The 8368-nt window shown below is 36.1% G+C and overlaps 1 pseudogene; it reads left to right on the top strand.

Moving 5' to 3' along the window:
* The first annotated feature begins 2061 nt into the window (after positions 1–2061).
* The window catches only part of LOC149534367 (expansin-like A1), a 67058-nt pseudogene continuing 60751 nt past the window's right edge, over positions 2062–8368 (top strand).

Here is an 8368-nt window from a genome sequence, read left to right as displayed (position 1 = left end):
GCTCTATAGTCACTCTCTAACAATTTTATCATTCTAGGATAAAATCTTTGGATTAAGATTGACCTAATAGTCATCTGTAAATCTTTTAATTAGGTGGCATTCCAAGTGAATGGATTAAAGTCCTCTATCAAGGTTCACTCCTAACAGGGTAATTGAAATCCTTTAATAGTATCACGTTTAACAGTGTGTATTATAACCTTTAATAAGGTTATCCTTTCCCAGGGCATCACTTTAGAAGAGTGAAAATGAGTAGCATATTACTGGTGGTTTTCCCCAAATTGGATTTTCACGTAAATCATTATGTCAATTGTGTTGACAAATCTATTGTGTTTCATGCTTTGCATTTCTGCAAGTTAATTTGACAATAATCTACAAGTTTTAGTAACTGCATTATTCTATGGATGCATGCATGAGTATGGATTTTTTATGGGTTCACTAAACTATGAAAAGTTTTATTTATGCATATGGAACTTAAATAATTGATTCACCCCCCAGTTATTCTAAAGAATTCCAACATGTATATCCCATTTGTCCACCTATTTAGTCAATTCACACTCATCCCAATTTTCCTCTTTACATTATGGACAAAAGCATGTCATTTTTCATGTGTGGATACTCCATGAACCTACATTAGAGATTCTAAAAGAGTGAAACTTACTTTATCATATCAGTGTGCAACAATCCTCATATGGTTCAATGTTAGTATTTTCTATAAACCAAAAAAAATCTATGAACTCTAGACTTACCTTCCTTATCTAGACCCATTATAGCATTGCACCACTAGATGATGGATTTTGCATCTTTCAATGTTGATCCATCTTTGTACTTTAATTTTTCATGAAATAAGGCTCTTCTTATGCATGCACCTACATCACCATTCTCTGCCTTTCCATGACTACCCTCTGTAAAATTTCACATATATTGAATTCTAGATAACTTGTCCATCCTACTAAAATAATAGAACATCTATGATTTTTTAATTGAGATGCACAATTGTATGACTAAATAATGTGATGGTGATACGAGATGCCCCTATTAGCCAAATTTTCATAAAATTGTTGAAAAAAACCATGTAAAAACTCTATAGAATGTGATTGATCATCATTAGTGTATAAATGGTAATCCCTAACAATATCTTCCTATCATCCTCTATACTTGTAGGTGACTGAATGAGTGTTATGTTAAAAAAGATGGAAACCTATTGAGAAGTATAATACTTTTCTTGAATCTCATTTTGTGGTTTTAGTATGTAGTTATATGTGAAGTCTACAATTAAAAAATGTTATCTAGTGGAAATGCATCCTTGCACAAGTTTAATTTCAAATCTAGCCATCAAGTTCTATGTGTATGCCTTGCATACTCATAAATAATTCTTTCAAATTTTTTTTCATGAGGTCATACATTGAAATATTTTCAATGGAAAAATCAATTCTTTTAACCTATTTCCATTCTTTTAGAGCATATTTTGCTGTGTTATATTTTTTGTAATCTACTATTTGATTTTTATTTGCATGTGTACTATCCATATGTTCACGAGTTGGTAAAAGATGCAAAGAACCACAAAATAAGAATGTACCATCCAAGCATGACACCTTGTAAAAAAATTTACTATCCCCTATTTCACATAAAATGTTGGATACAAACTCCCTTAAAGATCTAGGTGGATAATTTATGTCATAATCCTACAAAATAAACTTAGAATGTAAAAACACACATATATGCCTAAAAACATCAAAATGGTTAGAAAATTTAATATGTATCCTATTGTGGTGTCCACAACACATGCCCCATTCCTTTCTAGGAATAGGGACCCCCTATTTTTTTAACTCCTAGACTCATAGATCGAGAGTTGGGAGAAGAAAATTTGGTTAGAAGTTAGAATTTTAAAGTCAAAAAGTCGAAAGGACAAAAAAAAGAGTTAAAAAATAAAAAAAAATTGAAAAACACAAATAATAATAATAATAATTTATAAAAAAAAAAAAAATTATTATTATTAAAAATAAATAAATAAATTCACGCCGCACGCACATCCACCATGGTGGCACCGTGCGTGCATCCACCATGGTGGCACCACTACGTGCTTGCCCCTCATGGAGGCACGCCGCACACAGGCTCCATGGAGGTACCACACGCACCCTCCATGGTGGCATTGTACGCATGCCCTCTATGGAGGCCTGCGGTGAATGCCCTCCATGGTGGCACACACGTGCCATCCATGGAGGTGCACTGCGTGCACCCCCCATGGAGGTGCATGGTGCGTGCCCTCCATGGTGGTGTGTGCGCCCTCCATTGAGGCCATGGCCCCCATGGAGGTGTCACGTGTGCCCCTTATGGAGGCACGCCACACACACCCTCCATGGTGGTTTCATGTGTGCTCTTATTGAAGGAATGTCACACGCACCTTGCTAGTGTGCACACTCATAATAACAAAACATGCACCTTTGCCACGAGCTCTGCACTGTCCTCCACACACACTTTTGCACCACACACCTACACATTTTTCAAAAAACCAATAAAAATAAAAAATAAAATAAAATAAAATAAAAGGACGCGTGTAGTGCACTAAAATTTGTCTTAATTAAATGTTTTCATCTCTACGGACTAATACTTGCTTCTTTGTGTAGGTAAAAAAGGTATCCTTAACTTGTCGGGGTCATAACTTTTGACTCAGGGCTTGGAATTTTGAACCATTTACACTGTTGGATAAAAGAACTGAAGATCTAATTTAAGTCCCTAAAATAGTGAGCCCTCGGTTACCTAGTTTTAGGGACCAACAAAGGTCTTGACTTGAAATTTTGAGCAGAAGACCTCTGAAAAAACCATTTAAAAATGCCTAGAAAAATTTGCAAAAAAATATGAAAAAGTTTCAAACATTTCATCATCTAGATCACTTGGTTTCTTGTTGGGAAGGATAGGGCAGTTGGAGAGAAGACAAAGGTCAAAGATACAGAGGTTGGACACATGAAATGGAATAGGTTCCTCATCTTATGCATCTATTAATGACAAGATTCAATGTAGGTGCCTTGGAATTTTAGATTGAAGAAGCAAGAGTTCAAGTTTGTGAAAGTGATTGGCTATAAAGAGGGTATAAATCATCAAAAAAAGAAAAAGTGTGTACACAAAAAGTGATCTAAAATCACATTTGAGAAAAACCCAGAAACCATTTTCAAAATTGAGAACTTTGTTTTTTTGGCGAATTGAGCTTCTGAGGTGTGCAGGTCCACAACTCCACATTTTCATGTAGCTTTGCAGGTCCACAACTTTGTAGGTACGTAGGTCTACAGCTTCACAATTCAGAGGTGCATTGACAGTTAACTACCAGTGCCAAAAATAGCACTTTTCATGCATCGAGAGCGCATTCTGATGGTAGTTTAACTCTGACACACACCTAGTAAAGGACCAAATTCTATTTTTTGTGTCTCCATGCACTTCCACTTTGACTGAAGGCTTCTTCCTACTTTCTCTCTCATACTTTCTCTACTTTTGACATGTAAAGGGCTCATGCATCCAATTAATGAATAAAATATGAATGGAGCCCCTCTAAGCACCAGTTAGATTGTCAGTTTGTATATATTTAGTTTGTTTATATGTTTTAAAAAGAATTTTATTGCATCAATATATCTCTCACTCTCAACACAAATTGAGGAGACAATTTCTTATAAATACCCCATTGTAAAATGTAATAGGGGCTACCATTATTATGCAATAAAATTATGCTTTTGGTGCTAGCATTCCGAGTGTAGTTATTCTTGCTTGAATGTGTCATTGTTTTGTGGATTTTATTCATGAAATTGTGATTGAGCCAAAGGTTTATTGTGTTGTTTCTGGTTGTGTGATCTTTTAGTTCTAGTGTTTGCTACAGATATATGAATTCCATTGATGTAACAAGCTTGAGAAGAGATCACCCGATTGTGTCTACATAGCTTTTTGTCTCGCATGACCACATGTTTCATGGCCTTGCAATTTGATGAAGAGTGAAACATCATTCAATTTGTTAAAGATTCTCACCGACGATAGCATTAGTGGATTCTAGAAAGTGTTGCTCCTATTTTCATTGGTTTCCTACCAATTTCTTCGAAGGTTTAACTTGCAGCATGTTGTGCTCTGTATCTTATGTCCATTTAGGAATTTCAATTTTAAGAAATTTGATTTCAGATTATTTTTCTTTTAGTTTTGTTATTTGCTTTGCTAACCCCTTGTTAGAATAGGACCTCATAATAGCTGAATTGTTAGAGATGCATTCATTGAAAAACAAAAAAAAACAAAAATATTGTTCTTTTGGTGTGATATTTTGAGACAGCAAATAGATTTACTTTGATTCTGAGATAAAAGAGTTTTAGAACTGGCAAAGGCCTCCTTGTGAACACTCACATTTATCTTCTACTAAGCTGATTTGGGTATGTTGCAAGACAAATACTGAACCTTGGAGTGGATCCTTAAAAATATTTGCTTTTCAAGAGAGGAATTATGCAATGGATTCCTCAAAATGAATGCCCAACATATCCTACAACAAAATGTTCTATGTGTGTGATTTATATTCACATTAAAGGGTTTAGACATCTGATGGTGCAAGGGGTTACGCCAATAGTCTTATGTACTTTTAAGTATTTGCTTGAGTATATTCTTTATGTAATATGTTTGATTCAGTTGTGTTATTTTGATTTCTTGTCACACTCTAAATAGAAATGCTTTTTTCGAAGAACTATCTAATATAGACAATCCTCCTTTTTTTTGCTTCCATTCATTCCTCTATTTCATGACAACTTGGTAATGGATGACTCTTGCTCAATATTTAATGTGTATTTAATTATTTCTTATCTTCATTATCATTATCTATGCCTCAAATGATTATTTCCTATACAAAATGGACAACCTAGATATTTGAAATCAACAATTTAGAACTGTTATCTCATTATCTATATCTTGTTATCTCCATCTTTCTCTATATTCATGCTTTTTATGTAATATGTTTGATTTAGTTGTGTCATTTTGATTTCTTCTCACACTTACAATACAAACACTTTTTCTGAAGAGCTATCTGATATAGGTAGTCCTCCTCTTTTTTGCATATAATTCTATATGCATTTCTTTTCATTTTTTAGTATATTTCAAAAGTGGAAGCAGGTCGAATAAGAAGACTATCTATTGTTTTTACTCTAGATCTAGTGATAAAAGTGAGTCCTTGTCTTTCAATTCCACCAATATTAATTGTTTCTTACTATAGTGTGAGTCCCTAGGATTTGTATATTGTGATAGCCCACGGTATGGTGAGTGGTAATTTTCTTTGGCTTCCTAAGGTGATCAGCACCATTGAAACACATTTTGGCTCATCTTGATTCCATGGTGGTCCATTGTAGTTTTCAAAATGTATAACAACATACATGGGCATGTCTGGTGGCTTGGTACCCATTTTTAAGACAATATCTATGATTTCACCAATCACTCCATGAAATGTCCCTTTACTGATTTTATATGATATTTCATGCCTCTAATCAGATTTTCAAAATCAAACAACTAATATCACAAAGATCCACCAAATTTCTCAAGAAACCTCAAATTGAGTATGCCGAAAATAGTGCCAAAAGCTTCACAGCTTCACCTATTATTAATAAATCTGAAGTGGTAATTTTTACAGAAATTTGAGCAGCATAAAAGCCTATAAAATGATATTTCTAGATCTTTATAACATGCACACAATAGCTCCCAAACAGAGGACAAAAACAATGCTCATCAGGCTCCCGAAAATAGCACAAAATAGCTCGGAATCACCACAAAAACTTAATAATCTATCACAAAAGTATAATAATATTCAAATAAATATATTCAGCTCTATTTTAACATTCAAAAGTCTGATATACAGCAGCAACCCGAACTGATATGAAATACTCAACCGGAAACACCAAACTCTTACAAAAAAATGCACTCAAAAACTCACAAATCTGCACTGTTCAGCACAAAGGTAAGGCTTCAAAATACTATCCTTGGCCTTCCTAGAAACCTACAAACTCCCATTCTTGGGTCTCCTTCTCCACAGGTTTGGCAGCCTCTGAAGAACAACAAAGAAATTAGCAAAAAGCAAGTTGTGGAATGAGCCCAGAATTCCTCCAAACCCCTTAAAAGAGGGCATAACCCTAACTCACGTCCAAGAGGGGTTAATAAAACATATCTTAATAATAATTTTTATTTATTAGTCCATTCACTTCCAAAGATTATCCCCTTTTTCTGAAACTTCGCCTTTTTGGGCCTGCCTACCTTAACAAAGATTATTATTTTTAATTATTTGAAAAGGGTACATGACAAGTCCTCCCCTCCCAAATATTGCTTGTCCTCAAGCAATGGCTGAACAATAAACCAATCAATCCACCTAGATCCCAAATGTAGTCATGAACTATACTACTGCCAAATAACATAGGCTCCTGCAATACCCTTTGCAATATGACCAAGAGGAATCCATAATCAAATTGACAATTACAGCTCAACCAAACTCCAAAATCACCACTACCACAATCAGAAACCCATGAGACACAAACTCTTAGAACATCAGAACCCAAGTAAAGTGGACAAATCAAATTGCCAACACAATAAATACCATCAACGCATCCCACTGGCCTATACAGAATGTACAATCCAACTCTACAACAATGGTGAACGCTCTCAAATGAAACTATACCAAGTATGGAGAATCCACACACTGTACAACTCCTGCAGTCAACACAACTTTGTAGATCATTGGCCACTATCTCATAACCATAACTCCCATGCACCCCTGATGGTGAAAAGCCATCACAAGATAAACAACAAGATATGGAACCCAAACCAAATTTTCCTGCCATCAACTCCTCAACACAAGGACCAAATGCTAACTGATGTACATACCCTGCAATATAATGTTGATTAAAAAAACCAACCTCAGTCAACAGCTCACCATGAACAAGTGATACAACCCACTGTGACTGATCACTAGCTAAGTTAGGAGATGTCATAGCCAAAGGAGTAGAATCAATAACAACACCCACTGAAGCATCACTCCCAAACTCCTGCTCTAAGTCACATATTATCAAGCTGTCAACTGCAGAACCTATCACCATGTCATGCCCATCACAACTCTCATCTTGAGGCATCAAACTATCCCATAACTGATGATAAGCACTAGGAACCAAAGTACATCTCTGTATCATCATCTCATCAACATGGTCATCAAAGGTAGATTGATGAGCATACCTCATAGTGTAATGCTGATAGAATGCACCAATCTCAGTTAGTGGCTCAGACTGCAATCTAGATGTAACTAACTACAATCGATCACTAACCAAGTTGGAACTGACTACTACCTCTGAAGACATCACCAAGGGAGTAGTATTACTAGCAGGAACCATGCCAACTATTGGCTCACCAATATCACACATGATCTTTGATACAACCTCTCTAGTCTTCGTGCCATTAGTATTAGAGGTCACCACCATGTCAGGCATACCACAACAATCAGCTACAACACCCAACTCAACTGAACCTAACTCTAGTGGGGACAAACTTGATATTCCAACGTTAGTATCAAGGATGGATGCTTCCCCATCTCCACTATCTTTGACAATCTCGACCATGGACATCCTCAAATCACTAGAAACCACAGCTTGTGACTATACAGAATCTGGTAAAGACTATAGTTGCTCTAACTCCATGGTCACCTTAGCCAAATGAAACTGTGACTCCTTGAAAGCCAACTATGTACTCTCAAGAATCTCAGAAGTCACCTCAAGTTGCTGAGTAAGATCACTCACCTCATCTTCCTTGGGCAACAATGCATCATATGCTGTACTACCCCACTCCATAAGATAATCTCTATTGGCTACCAACTGCATATAATCTTGTCTCAAAATTTGTATAGCCTCCCATAAAGAGTGGAACTCTATCAAGGAAAGATAACTGCCTCCCTGCTCATCACTGGTAGGAGAACCCCATCCATAAACTGCTAACAATTGACAAGCAGCATCAAAATGTTGGCAAGCGATAGCAATGTCTCGTTCACTAACTCTCAACTGACTAGACACATGATGACACTAGCTAGACTGTATCCTACAAACCTCCTCTGACGCGCTATCTAAAGGAGTATCCTCAAGGTTACTGGTCTCTAGAGTATTACCATCCATATCATGTGAATCAACTCCAAAGCTCATATCAACATACGAAGTATCAAAAATTGTAGCACTGCTATCCAACTCCTCTATACCAAAAGAAACCACCAAGAAAACTAAGTCTTCAAAACTACCCACTGCATCCTCCTGGATGTCATCAATGCCAATATGATCCTAGGACTCATCTGTACACACTGCCAAATATGAAAGACCATCAACACATTCAAGAAAGTATG

Source organism: Cupressus sempervirens, chromosome 10, assembly GCF_028749045.1.
Source record: "Cupressus sempervirens isolate cs-2001-9-10 chromosome 10, ASM2874904v1, whole genome shotgun sequence".
Lineage (NCBI taxonomy): Eukaryota > Viridiplantae > Streptophyta > Pinopsida > Cupressales > Cupressaceae > Cupressus > Cupressus sempervirens.
The sequence above is the reverse complement of the archived record's forward strand: the minus strand, read 5'-3'. Positions and strand labels throughout refer to the sequence as shown.